The sequence below is a fragment of the Sus scrofa genome, chromosome 13 (genome assembly GCF_000003025.6).
Source record: "Sus scrofa isolate TJ Tabasco breed Duroc chromosome 13, Sscrofa11.1, whole genome shotgun sequence".
Classification (NCBI taxonomy): Eukaryota; Metazoa; Chordata; class Mammalia; order Artiodactyla; family Suidae; genus Sus; species Sus scrofa.
The window spans coordinates 122,925,254-122,940,183 of NC_010455.5; the positions used below are offsets into that span (position 1 = coordinate 122,925,254).

The 14,930-nt window shown below is 44.6% G+C and overlaps 1 protein-coding gene across 5 annotated transcripts in view; it reads left to right on the forward strand.

The window, feature by feature from the left end:
- VPS8 (VPS8, CORVET complex subunit) overlaps positions 1 to 14,930 on the forward strand; it is a 259,945-nt gene that overhangs the window by 231,573 nt on the left and 13,442 nt on the right. The gene's annotated exons all lie outside the window — the stretch shown is intronic.

Sequence of the window (14,930 nt, forward strand, 5' to 3'; positions counted from 1 at the left end):
TGAGACTTTTTCAAAGAGGGAAAAAGAATAGAAACAAAATATGTTGTCAAAAAAGCCCCATAACGTGCTACACAAGAAAACCTCTCTCTTGTCAAGACAGGGAGGGCGGACGAGAATGAGGTGGTGATTGTTGCCACTCAGAACCTCTGATTGAGGAGCTGGAAAGGGTGTCAGCCACTTAGTCTCACTCAGTAAACACAGGAGGAAATTGGAATCAGAGGGAATTTTTTTGCCTCTCAAATGTTGCGTGGAACACACTTCTAAAGTAGAGGTGAAAAACATGTGCTTTGGATTCAGCCAGACTTGGATTCAAAGACTAATTCTTCTGCTTCTTTATCTGCATAACTTTGAGTAAGTCAGCCTCTCTCTTTCCTCCTCTGTAAGTGATGATGCTAGCTTTCGGCATTGTCCTGAATAGTAAACAGTAATATTTAAACGAATCACACTTGTTTGAAGCATATTAAGTACTATGTAAAGTATGACACAGAGTAAGTTCTCAGCTGCTACGGAAACGTCAATACTAGTTTTAAATATTTATTTATATGTAAATATATGTAAATATTTGTAAATATACATAAATATTTCTTTATCTTTCATATAAGTAGCATAATAACGTGAAAGAACATCTGACTAGGAGTTGGGAGAATTAAACACTTGGGTTTAAGTCCAATGTTTTAAGTCTCCCAACTCCTAGTCAGATGTCCTTTCACGTTATTCTGCTTATATATTATTGTCCATTCAGCAAATATTTCCTCATACTGCAGACTGAGCTAGGAGATGGACTAAAGAGAAGAAAATACAACCCTTGTTTGCAAGGGCCTCAGCATTTAGTGGGAAAGGCAGACAGGTGCACTGACGTTACCACACAACCTGACACTGCCATGCAAAGTGCATGGGACATTGCAAGAGTGTGGCAGAGAGGCCCCATGTGAAATGACCAAGCTCGTTTAGTAGAGCTCTTATGTTCTTTATGGTGGAGAGCCCAGCAAAGAAGCTTGAGAAATGGGTAGCTGCTCCCTTGCAGCTTTGTTTGTTACTAGATTACAATGAAGGCAAATCCTACCATACTTAGACATTTGTCAAATTAATATCTCAAAAACATTGTATCCAATCTGCATATCTTAAATACCTTTTATTTTAACAATGAGTGCCCTTTTCTGATATTTACCATTCTGATTAATAGGCCATTAATTTAACCAATGGAAAAATTTCTGTTTTTTTGAACTCATGAGCAAAGTCTTAGGTCAATAAAGGAACAGCTAAAGGGCTTTTAGTAGCTGCCTTGGGGAGTTCATTTGAGCTGCAGTCTCTGACGTGTGATTCTTGGTTAGGATCACTGACCACCCCTGAGTAGAAGCCTAAATTTAATAGCGTGTACTTAATATCACACTGTTTAAAATGTCTAGGACAACTTTAAGATACACATCATAAGAGATGTCTCTCCCAGACTCAGAGGGCAGCGAAGGCTTCCCAGTGGAGGTCAAGCTCGACGTAGCCTGGAAACAAAAGGGAAAAGATATTCCAGCCAGACCTGGGAGCACACGGCACATTTCGGGAGATGGGGCAGTCCTGTTTCTCTTCCGGGTAGGAGCCTGCAGAAGCCTGTGAGATAAATGGGAATCCAGATCACAGAGCCCCAGCCTGTGCAGTCTGCTTTTTATCTCGAGGATTAGGGTTTCTGACAACCGTGACATTAGAGGCAGAAAGACCAATTAGAAGAGGAAACGTCTTACATCCTGTATTAATGGAATGAGGAGATGAGATAGATTCAGGTCCTAGCTATTTTTTTTCTCTCTCAAAACCCTCTTTGACACCCTAAGCCTGAGTTAGGTGGCTTTCCGTCTTTGAATTCTCGGGGCATGCTGAACATAACCCACCTGGCTGTGCTGAAATTGCCTCTTCACTTATCCCTGTTGCCTGTTAGACTTGGCCTCATGAGGGCAGGGCCCACCTCAGTCCTGTTTCCTCTTGTGTCTGTAAGTGTAGAATGGAGCACGCAGTCACTCACAAGTTGTCATATGGATGACAGAAACATGCAAGCAAGTTCATCAGACTTTGTAGTTCTTTACGGGGAGTGAGGAGGGAAGAGGCGTTTCTGCTGAGTAACTCAGAAGAGAACAAATGAAACATGTCGCTGCCCCGGGCTTGTATCCCCAGCATGGGCAGTTCCTTACTGGTAGATTTCTGTCAGTGGGATCAGCGGGAAACTCAGCCCCTCGTTGTGACTCCCCTAGTTTGGTCTGTCTGTCCACATGCGCACGTAGAGCCCTGTCCTCTGTGTTCTGATTGTCACCCTGGAGCTGCTGTCTCTCTTCCCAGAGCTGCACTGACAGATGGAAGCACCAGCAATGTCTGTTGAACAGAGTGACTGCCAAAGTGACATGTGTAAGAAACACAAAAGAGCAGCAGTGCTCTTGATTTGAGCCAAAGACTCTGTTGACCAATAACTGAACAAAGTGTTTGGTGACTCTGCTGTCAGTATGGGCCCTGCCAAGAGCTGGATTCAAGTACCAAAGAGTAAGGAGCCTGTCCTGCGGGGCTCTGCTAGCCCAGGATAGATAGGTGTCTCGTGTAGGAGTCCCTCTTGCCACCATGTCAGCCCCTGGCCGACTCCATGAGCATTTTGCATTTTAGATATTCTTTAGGAAGCTCTGGATTAGAAATATATATAATAGTAAGATTTAAAATCTGTATATCATATTTATCTTTTGTATGTAAAATCTCCATTGGCTCTGATAAATTTAAAAAGCAGGAAGACACATAGACTTCCCTAGGACTTCTTCAGTGTTTGATCATGGATGACTAGAAATTTGAAAATCAGGAAGCATTTTCCTTAGATAGAAATTGCCATGAAAGTCCATTGCAGTAAACTCTTTAGCACAGATCCAAATTGGAGGTGTTGACAATGTTTGAGGTGGATTAAAGTTTAGAGGGTAAGCCGAAGGCAGCATCAAAAACCTCTCAGCTATGATGCATCACGTCTTGACTGTTCTAGAAACACCAACCAGGAATTTATGTAGCAAAGTTGGGACTGATACATGCGTAATAATTAAAGAAAGCAGTTTTGTCTCATTCTTGAGCACAGAGCATGGTTACACTCTAAGCTATCCGTGTTTTAGATCAGCCTTCTCTGCCGGTGTGTTTGCGGAAGGCCGAGGGGCCAGGTGTTCTGGCTGGTGGAATCCTCAGGAAGAGCGTACAGTTACTGTTCTCCTCTGAATGACTTCTTCCAATTAGGAAGAAGGTCCTGGGAGTGGCCAAGTGGGAAGCCTTTCTAACAGTTCCTGTTAAAAGTCCGTAAACCCTCAACAAGCCTTTAAGCTGCCAGGCCTTGAAGGGACAAAGGTCAGTGAAATATAGGTCTTGGCTGTCAACACACAAGTTGATAGTGACTGAATCGGTGGACTTAATAGCTAAGCCTCCCAGAACTCAGTTTCTCGAGCAGTTAAGTGTATTGTCAGAATTTGGAGCTAATTATTTTTTTCCAGGTGTTCTGATGAGGCAAAATTTTTTAAGCCTGGTTCCCAGTCTCACCACTCCTATCAGGAATGTAGATGACTATACTGACTATAAAAACCACTCATGGCTTTTACTGAATCATGGGGTGAAGGGTTGTTTTTTTGTTTTTTATTTTTAGGGGGAAAGCCTCACAGAGCCACTGTTTCCATAGCAACAAGAAAAGCTGGCTGCAGTGTCTTGCTGACCAGCCCAGGTGTGGCTGGTTGATAGTTTCACAAAAGTCAAGGGAATGTGAAAAGGAATAAGCAATGAGATAATATGCAGCATTTTCTAGACATTGTCTGATGGTGGCTTAAATATTTATTTTCTTTTTTGTCTCACCCTAACCCTCCTGCAAAGATGCAGGTCCTCATGAATAACAAAGTGATGGCCCTGGTAGATGTGTGCTGCCTCTGTCCTTAGAGCATCAGTCTTAGTAGGACTTAGCACATTATAAACAGATTAAGACTTCCTTGAGGATGTGCTTTGTCTTTACACAGGCAGGGTGGAAGATCTCAGCAGGCCAGGGGCCTCTTTGCCGGAGTCTAGCTGCAGTGGCCAGGGATGTGCAGCCTGTCGGGGATGGATGGTGTTGGCAAATGCACATGGAGACAGCCTCTTTGTCTCTTTTTCAGAGTGCTGGACTGCTCAAATTTTATTGGCATAGATGATTGTTTATATAGACAGTTTTCAGTTACACCACAATGTTAAAAGTACACCTGAAGGTCAAGTTCTAAAGGTTAACTCCCAGATTATGCTTCCTAAAAGGCTACAGACATAAGGCTTTGGCATTCACAAGTCTTGTTTTTAGGTTAGTGCTTATCTTCAAAGCGTCATGGCAGGAGGACAGTAAGAGAAAATCAACTTCATTTAGTTATCACTTAAAAGTTTCTAAAATCAAGGACAACTCTCAGGTTTCTTTGACCATGACCATGAATAATATATGTCTAACTTTATCTAAGTCTGTAGTACATTTCCAATCTCTAAAGCTTACAGTATAACCAGTTAGTAGATAAACACTATGTTTTTAATTAAATTGGATTTGAATAGGGGAAAGTCCATCAGGATGAAATTTTTGTATTATTGTTGTAATTTTGTTAAATCACAAATCACCACAGGAAAATAAGAATAATAAGCAAACAACAGGAAAGACTGAGGAAAAACTGAACAACAAGTAAAACAACAGGAAAGACTAGGTCACCTGAGGAACAATCCATTTTCTCTGGTGCAAACATGGAAATTGTTTTCCTGGGAAAGCCCCAGTTCTTCCCCATCAACATCAACAAGAGAGCCGTGTAATCTGAGGCCTGTCCTTGGATTGCACTGCACAGGCAGGCCTCAGCCTGCTCTCGGTTTTGCACCGTACAGGCAGGCTTTTATCCTGACCAGAAGCCCACCTTCGGCTTGTACCGTTCAGGTGAGCTCCCTTCCTTGGTTAGGAACCTGCCTTCGGGTTTTTCTGCCGTCAGGCAAGGTCCCTTCCTCGAGTCCCTGCATCTCCCCGGCTCCCCACACCTCTTGAGGCTGCTGTGAAGAAGCTGGGGTGCAGCTTGCCTTCAGACACCTGAAGGACACCAGTTTGGAAGGAAGCATAGGCATTCTTTGTAGTTCAGAAGACAGAACTGGTACCTGTGCATAGCCGCTGTGTAGATGGAGATGTTGGCTTTGTGTGAGGATTTTCTAACATTACCTGTTCCTAAAGGGGTGCAGTAAATGGCAGGATGTCTGTTGCTCAAGACCATTACAAAATTCCTGCCAGGGTGAGAGGTCGAACTTGTTAATTTTAAAATCTTTTGGAGGGAGGGCTTATGAATTCCTTGTTGTAGTAAACTCAAACAAGTGGCGTATTCATTGATTTACTGAATGATTTTAGTTAGCCCCTAACACCCAGCATGAATTAATAGATTATCTATTAAGGAAAAACAGATTTGGGCTTAGGGAAGGAAAGACTTTATTTAATTCCATTCTCATCAGAGAGCATACCCCGTAAGACAAAAGTCTTCGGAAGGTCATTTAGACTTTTTTATGGGCAAGTATATGGTCACAACAAGAACGGTTTTTGTGCACTTGAAAAAAAAAAAAAAGTTGAAATCTGTGGTTATTGGGTATAATTCCTGTAAATTTCAACTCAGTGAAGGCAGTGGTTAGTGCTTTTTATATCTTCTGAGTGCTTACTGATTTTGTTGCCTAGTTATTAATTACTGAGAGTATTAAAAAATCTCCAACTGTGATTGCTGATTTGTCTGTCTCCTTTTTCCTGTTTTGACTTGTCTGTATTTTGTCCTCCTATTCCTTCTTTTTGTTTGTTTTCTTTGGAGTTATTTAAATATTTTTAAATATTTTTGATTCTTCTATTGATATTTTAGCTATATCTCTTTGCTTTTTTATTGGTGGCTGTTTAGGAATCACAGAATACATCTTTACAATTGAAATCTGATTAGAGTTAATATTTTGCCACTTAACATAACATACAGGGAGTTCCTGTCATGGCTTAGTGGTTAGCAACTCCGACTAGGAAACATGAGGTTTTGGGTTCGATCCCTGGCCTTGCTCAGTGGGTTAAGGATCTGGCGTTGCTGTGAGCTGTGGTGTAGGTCGCAGACGCAGCTCAGATCTGGCGTTGCTGTGGCTGTGGTGTGGGCTGGCAGCTACAGCTCCAATTAGACCCCTAGCCTGGGAACCTCCATATGCTGCAGGTGCAGCCCTAAAAAGACCAAAAAAAAAAAGCCCATAAAATATAGGAGCCTTGCAATCTTGTAAGTTCATTTACTAACCTCCTATTATTTAGTTCTTTTTATAGTTTCCATTTCCCTATTGGGGCTCCCTCATGTATTGAGTTGCTAGGTCCATCCTTTCCTTTAAATCCTTTAACATATTTATAAAATAAATGTTTTAAATTCTTTGGACCCAATATCTATATTGTCTTGGTCTTTTTCTATCAATTTCTTTCCTAGATATAAGTCATGATTTTCTGCTCTACAAATCTAGAAACAGGCTGGTCATTATAGATGGTATGTTATCATCTGGATTTTGTTGTCTTCCTTTAGAGACTTTTGAGCTTTGTTCTGATAGGTTATTAATCACTATTAAATCAGCTATCTGTTTTTGAGGGTTATTTTTAAGCTTTGTTTGGCCAGGTCTAGAATATCCCTGCTCCTAATACATGGATTTTTGTGTCGTCTCAGTGGACACCTAGAGTGTTTATCAAGGTCTTTCCACTTTAAGCTGGTTAGTATTCCCATGTTTTCTGCAACCTCCAGAAGCTCCATTCATCTCCCAGCTTCCCAGCAACTCCTCTGTGCCAGGTCTCTGGAGTCCTGTGTACATATGCGCAGCTGAGCATTAGGCCAGAAACTTAAGGGGACGCCTCAATAGATTCCTAGAGCTCCTTCTCAACCCAGCTTCCACCTTTGCAAACTCTACCCGCTGCCCAGCTCCCAACGCCTATCTCTGATTCCTCAGTCCAGCAAGACTGCCACTCCCTACTTGGACCCCCCTCCCTGTGCTGCCTCCAGGTACAGCCCAGGGAGAGCACGGGGCTCGCTGTGTGTGTGTTTCCCTCCTGTCAAGGATTGCAGTCCTGCTCTGCCTTTTGTCCAGAGTTTGAAAACAACTGCTATATATATGTGTGTGTGTGTTCTGGCTGACTTTATATTTACTTATGTTGGAAGAGCTCAGTTGCATTACTTTATAATGGCAAGAATTAGAGGTCTCTAGTTGGCTTCCCCCACCTTATGTACAATAAACAGTAGCTTACGATATTAAATGTTTTCAATTTTCATCTTCTTACTTCACTTCCTACCCTCTACCTCACAGCACCCAAGGTCTAAAATGCGAACTGGTCCAAAAGCTTTTCTCTTTTGTGCGGCAACCTTGTGTCTAAAGTAAATAGAGTGGCCACAGTGCATCTGTGCTTTTTCCTATGGTTTGCAATTATGTTGTTAACTTGTTTGGGGTTTTGCTAACTTCAGGATTAAACTTGCTTTTACAGTTGACTTTATGTTCCTCCTCTTATCATTTTTACATCTCTCCAGTTAAGAGGGGCAGGAATACTGGAACTGAAACTGTTGCAGCAATCATGGCTCTGTTAGAAATTCATTAAGGACCCTGCCCTCAAAGAAGAGCTTCGTCATAATTGCTACTCCCCAGCAGCATCCAGCAAGACAATTGTTCGACTTTCTTCTTAAGTAGGCAACAATCAGATAATCAAAGGGTAACCAGCCTTAATTAGGTGTGTAAAATAAATGCTGTCCCTGTTTTGATTTTTTCAGTAAGGCAAAAGGAGATTTCTAACAGAAAATGCCTCCTCCCACTAAGAAGCTTTCTTTGTAACTCTACTTCCCATAAAAATCAATCTTTCTGAATTCTTTTAGACCCTCCTTTCCTGACAGAAAAAAGAATGGAGGGACCACAACATACCAGGTAGCAAGAATGCAAGTTTGCATAGGACGGGAAGGAAAGAGGTTGGTGGTCCCAGACTAGTCATCCATCTCATTTCCCAGTACTTTCATTTCTTCTTATAATGATCTTATTCCATGTCCTGATATCCCCGGATAGTGCCGACTCTAGATTATGCCTCCATCACATTGTGGGTGGCAACATCCAGCAATTATTTTTTAATCTGTGTGGGAGTTTGAGCTCCCATGACACTAAGATGACCACCTTTTTTGTAGTAGTAGTAGTAATATTATCCTTCTTCTGCCTCTGCTTCATCATCATCTGCATCACGATAATAGGTGATGAATTTGACCAAAAATACATTTGTTTTTAAAGTTCAAATTACATACCTCAGTTGCCTATTTAGGTTTTTTTTTTTTAATTCTTTTTTTTTTTTTTTTTTAGGTGTAATGAGGTCATCAGTTTTTGCCACCACACGTTTTCCCCAGGTTGTTGCCTTTCAAAGCAGGTTAGGTAAGGAGTAGCCAAGCATGGACAGGTAGAGTATACAGGTATCAGAGACTTTTATTTGGGGACATTTCTTTTTGTGAGGGAACAACATGGGTGGACAAGCCAAATAAGAAAAAATACTTTGTCTTTTGTACAGTGGCACAGCGTTATATGGCGCTAACTTATGGAAGGTGCCACCAAGGATCCTGGCAGGTACCCCGGCAGGCGCACTCTCATCACCCCGGAAAGTGGTGGCACCTTGTGTTGTCGCTAACATGGCATAGTGGGTGTAGGATTAGTTAGATGTATTATCAGGAGCTGCCCTGTCTCTTATAGATTTTATTTTAACATGTCTGAACCTCAGTCTGCTTTGTTGGGCTAATATGTGCATCAAACAGAGTTCCTGTTGTGGCTCAGTGGTTAATGAACCTGACTGGCATCCATGAGGATGCGGGTTCCATCCCTGTCCTCACTCAGTGGGTTAAGGATCCAGCATTGCCATGAGCTGTGATGTAGGTTGCAGACACGTCTCGGATCCTGTGTTGCTGTGGCTGTGGCGTAGGCCGGCAGCTGCAGCTCTCATTAAGCCCCCAGCCTGGGAACCTCTGTATGCCTTGGGTGCGGCCCTAAAAAGACCAAAAAAAAAAAAAAAAAGTGTGTATCAAACATAGCAGTAGTAGAATATGGCCAGAGACTAAGTGGACAACAGGAAATGTGTTTTATCCATTTCCTTCTCCTCCCCTCCTCCCCACTCCCCTCACAGGAACCTTGGGAGGTAGGCTATGCAGATAGCTTCTGTTTTGTAGATAACTAACATCACGGGTGTCAACACAACTAATCTGTCAGCCGAGTTTAGAGTTATTTTCTGTGGTGGCAGAGAACATTCATGACCTAGTGTGTGCGCTAAACTGTCTTTTCACTGTGGGAGGTCTCTCCCACAGAGCTTAGCTTGGCCCTTGGCGTCCCTGGCCCTCACAGGGCTTCTGTAGCCCAGCCTTCCACCATGCACTTTTAGGCCTGACACTGACAGCTGTGGACGATTTTCTTCAGACCCTTTCTCTTTCTCTGTTTCTGTCTCCTGGGCTTTGTGTTGAGACGTCATAGGCCTGATGGGATAAGTTTCTTTAACTACAGCAGCATCCTGAAGGATTCCCTGAAGGAGGTTGAGAAGCCATCACTTTTTCAAGAGCATGGCTCAGAGATTGATCCCAGGAAGTCCTAGGAGGCTCCTTCTGGGTCCCTTGAACATGATTTCTGGTCAGGCTTTTTTCCAGACTGATACCAAGAGCATGGCAAGTGGATGAAAGCTCTGGGGTGGACTGCCCAAGTTCGGATCTGGGCTCCACCTCCAGCCAGAGTGACCTTGGGCACATCCTGCAGTCAAGACCTTTGTTCCTTCAGACGTTAAATGAGGGTAACCAAAGGACCGACCTTCTGGGCTGCTGGTGATGAGACAGTACATGCTCAGGGCTTAGAACACGGCTGGCACACAGGAATCGCTTGCTAGTAACTGTTAGCTGCTGCAGTGGTGGGTGGTACTCTTCTCATATCTTAGAAGACTTAAACCAGCCTTTTCTTCCTCTGCTGTGAAAAGGCACTGTGCTGTTTTCTAATTGGGGTTTTGAAGGTCTTGGCTTTTATGGATATTTTTCAGTCAGCCTTTCCCAATTTCCGTCTCTAGCCTCAAATACTCTCTTCCCTTGGAGCTGGTTCTGAGTGAAATCTCAAGAGATGTTCTGTCAGGTGTTTCTCTTGTCTCTCCGGTCAGCTGAGCACCGTGCCAGCTGAGTTTATTATTTCTTCCACTAATTCATTATTAGCTATGAGCTATTGAGAGCTTTGAGGCCTTAGGATGTGAGGGTGTGTGAGAGGCCAGGTTCTGTGTAAAAGCAGACTGTGTTGTGGGTAGGAGTTTTAGGAAAGGTGGGGAAGGAAGTATGGCTTCATTCTTATCTCTGAAGTCAAAAGTTTCATTTTAGGCGAAAGTATTAAATACTGAGAACCTCTGGTTTGAAACAGCTTAGGTGGTGGCAAAGGTCTGACTCTATTACAAAGATTTGACACTGAGGTGAATGAAGGCAGGTGGGAGAAAAGTGGGAAATACAGTTTCCATTCCATTCATTCTGCTCCATCTCTGCCCCATCCCCAGCAGCAAATTACAGAACTGCTGGGAGGAGGCTCCTGGAGCACAGCAGAGAAGGCATGTTGCAGAGTTAGACCCCAAGCCCCACGCCTCTCACCAACTAGGTTCGCCCCTCCCTTGTGCTCATGTGGGAAGACAATTAGGAAGGGAAATGGTGGGATCTGGACCTGAGGACCTTGTTCGTCGTGGAGAATAAGGAATGAGCAAGCAGAGCTCAGTCTCCTGTGACAGTCGCCGTCCGCATGTGTGGCTTGTTAGGCTTCATGTCCAGAATCCTGTATTGTGTTATTATCCGTATTGCTAGGAACCCAGCCTTCAGGGTGGCAGGGATTGTGGTTGTTTCCTGTATCAAAGCTTGATGTGCTGGTTCTGAGGCCACGGATCCTGAAAGCCCTGGATTGTTTTCTTCCTTCCAGCGGATGTAATTACAGCTCTCACTTCCACCGCGTCCGGGAGTCACTGAGCTTTGAAACGGGCTGGCCCACTGTCAGCCCAACGTCCCTCTCCCCGAGGCTCTCCCAGATCATCAGGGCCCCATTTTCCACCGGATTTACTTTCATGCTGAGTGTTACAAGGTCATTTCCAGAGCTGTTACTGCTTCCTCCTCTGATGTTCAGCTACAGTTTAATTTTCAGCTCTTATCCCTGGATTTCGTTACCTGGGAAGAAAGAGATTTGCTCCAGCAGATGGTCTCAAATATGTTTTTCTTCTTCTTCCAATTAGAAAATCGCTCCTCATCAACTCTGTGCTGCTGGGTTAGATGGTCTAGGAAGCGTGCTTTATGTTTAAGGATTTGCCACACTGAGACTATTCAGATTTTGTTTCTCCCACTTTTGTTTTGTACATGACACTGATTTGGCAAATTAGTTTCTCTGTACAGCATCTTAGAATCTCCTCTTTGTTTTCAGGGTTGTCATGGGTCTTTGTGACAGTGTCTCTAGCTGGTTGCCCTAGTTTGCTCATGATGCGATAAAAGCCATGATTAGCTTCAGTAAACACCACTGCCTCACTTGATGCTTTTGCGCCCTAAGTGCCTGAGGTCTCACAGCACCCACGTCTTCCCCAGATGGCAGTGTGGCCCGTGGTGGCACAGTTGTTGGCCACAGACCCAGTGGAGCTGCTCAGGTTACACAAGGAGCTGTGACGGGATTAGCGCTCAGGTTCCTGCTTTCTTAGCCCAGTGTCCTTCCTTCCAGCCACTTCCACAGGGAGCAGGTAACACAGTCACAGTAACTACTGCCATTTACTGACTATCAAATAGGTGCCAGGCCCATAGTTATCTCTAATCCTCACAAATCTGCAAAGTAGTGTTTTACAGCTTAAGAAACTGAGAGAGGGAGTTCCTGTTGTGGCGCAGCAGAAACGAATCCAACTAGTATCCATGAGGATGTGGGTTTGATCCCTGGCCTCACTCAGTGGGTTGGGGATCTGGCATTGCGGTGAGCTGTGGTGTAGGTCGCAGACACGGATCAGATCCCGTGTGGCTGTGGCTGTGGCTGTGGTGTAGGCCAGCAGCTGTAGCTCCGATTCCACCCCTAGCCTGGGAACTTCCATTTGCTGCATGCGTGGCCTTAAAAAGAAAAACTGAGAGAGGCGACATAATTTGGTCAAAGCCACTCACTAATCACCCCAGAATCCATGCCTGTGTTCCTCCTCCTGCTTGCAGGTGGTTTCGAAACAGCCCAGTAACATGTAAGTGCTCTTCCCATCCCTTCATAGTGTGATCAGCAATTAATTATTTCAAGGCCAGAGATTCTGTCATGGCTCAGCGGTTAAGAACCCAGTAGAGTCTCCATGAGGATGAAGGTTTGATCCCTGGCCTCACCCAGTGGGTTAAGGATCCAGCGTTGCCACAAGCTGTGGTGTAGGTCACAGAGGCAGCTCCGATTTGGCATGGCTGTGGCATAGGCCAGGAGCTGCAGCTTCGATTCAACCCCTAGTCCGGGGATTTCCATATGCTGCAGGTGCAGCTGTAAGGAAAAAACATATATATATTTCAGGGCCGCTCTGTGCTGGGCCCAGTGCTGGGCACCCGTGAGTGAGGGACAGAGCCCTGTCCTCAGGGAGCTCTCCTTTCCCTGAGCTTTTCCCACCTCCACCCCCATCATCCACCCGTCCCTCTCACTGTGCAGGTTGCTGGTCTTGTCTGCACTATGTTCTGATGTCTTTCTATTTCAGTGGCCACGATAGGACTAGGTCCACATGACCAGCACTAAATGTAGGCTGGAAGCCCTCCTGTGCCTCCAGGTAATAATATTTGGCGAGGACTCACTGAGCCCTGGGCATTTACCGCATGTACCACATGCATTACCTTCTTAATCTTCTCAGCCACTTGATGTGGGGCAGCTACTATCATTATCACCATATTACAAAAAACAAAAAACCTTTTATCTCCATTATACATTTAAAAAAACAAAAAAAACTTATCCCCATGTTACAAAACAAAAACAAAACACTGGCTCAGAAAGAATAGGTAACTGGCCAGCAAGGTAGTGCAGGGTGTGGGCTGAGGCAGACAGGCTTTAGAGCCCAGGTTTGTCTACCAGCTGCCACAGTGTCACGGGCACGTAGGAAACAGGCTTTGGTCACATGGGATGGAGGGCCCTGCACACCATGTGCCAGAGCATCCACAGAGAGAGGGTTTTAACCGCAAGTCCCACTTGCCTTGGTACATTTCCCTTCCTTCTTAAATGGGTTGGTATTTTCTGACATTTGAGAAATAATCCTTTCTCCAAAAGTGAATTAAATAAAATGAAATAGATATTTCTCTGAGATACAGGGCAAACATGCCAGAAATCACAGAGAATCTTTGCAAAGCCCACATTCTTGAAAATAGGAAGACAAATGCCAGTGATCTCACACTGGGCCAGGAGAGCAAGTTGCTGCCCACTCTTACTCCGAAAATGGACAGCTTAGAACAAAGCAGGACATGACTGTTCAGCCAGTGTTTGTTGAATGTTTACTGGCTGTAGAGCACTCGGAATAAAGGATGGATAAGATAAAGCTCTGCTATTTGGGGAGCTCACAGGCTGGCGGGGAGACAGTCACCAGATAGTTATAGTGAGTGCAGCAAGACAGTCTTGGTGGGGCCATGTGGCAGCTCAGCTGATGAAAGGATGCGACACCTGGAGAGGGGGCCGCAGCTGAGCCTTCCAGTCTCATTATGTGCAAGAGTGTAATCTGGACCCCAAAGTGGGCATCAGGATGGTGTGTGGAGATAATGCGAGTGCGTTTCAAAAAGGCCGCCCTGGCAGGTAGGCTGTTTATGGTTGTCATCCCTCAGTAGCCACTCAAGCTTGGCTCATCATCAGTGCAGAAGGCGAAAGCTTCTATAGGGTTTTTAATGTCCCAGAGTCTTTGAGACATTAAGCTCCTCTTGATTATTCATCTTAATACCCCAGGTGCTGATATAGTAGAGGCCGCAGAAATATTTGCAGAACCACAGAACTGGATCCACGTTGTCTGTGAGGTCTGGCGGTAGAGGGCAGGAGCCTGCATGGGGCAGGGCTTAAACCAGCTGAATGGGCCCTGGCCCTCCCCTCATTCTCACCCCACCGCACCTTACCGTTGGAACCGTAGAACCATGGAGAAGCGTACAGAAATCCTCACCTTGGCAGTGATTAGTCATTCCCTGAACGCTGAACGCTTCCATTTTTAAAATGCTCCGTCTTGTTCCAGAAAGGATTTTAAGATAGGTAAGCATCTGCTGGGGCCTAGGCACGTCTACAAATAGCTCTCCTGTTTCACCTCAGATGACTCGTATTCTGATAGTTTCCCACAGAGAAGGTGGCCAGGATTAGGGCATCTCCATCCTGCAGCAACTTTGCTTCCAGAGGCCAGGGCAGCCCCAGCAGTGGCTCCTTGGTTCAGTATCTGGTTATCCAGGATGATGGCTTGTCTTATAAGAAAGGACCCGTCACCTTCAGTGATTTCACTCCATGGAACAACACATTTTTCAATTTATGAAGGATGTCCTTGTTGGAAAACCCCTTCCTTTGGTATCTCCGAGGAGTGTAAGGGCCTGGAGGTGGAATGCGATGATGACAAGTCCCAAACGCAGTGCGGCCCTGCACCCTGATCTGAACACGTTACGTTTGAAGTTATGGGTCTGCATGTGTGTGCCCACAAGTGCACACACTTAGCTATTTGTTGCTCCAGCTTTTCTCCCAGGAGAGGGGGACTAGGATTTTAAGATAGACTCTGGTTATGACCCTTAATTGGTTGTGAATTTTTGATTCATATTGGGCAAGTCTCCCAGCTTTTCTTTCCTCGATTTACACAATCCTGTTTACTTATGTAGTAACGTAGGTGTTGGGCTTGCAGTAAAGTAAGATTCAGAATGAACCATGTGGGAGTTCCCATCGTGGTGCAGCGAAAACAAATCCGACTAGTGTCCATGAGG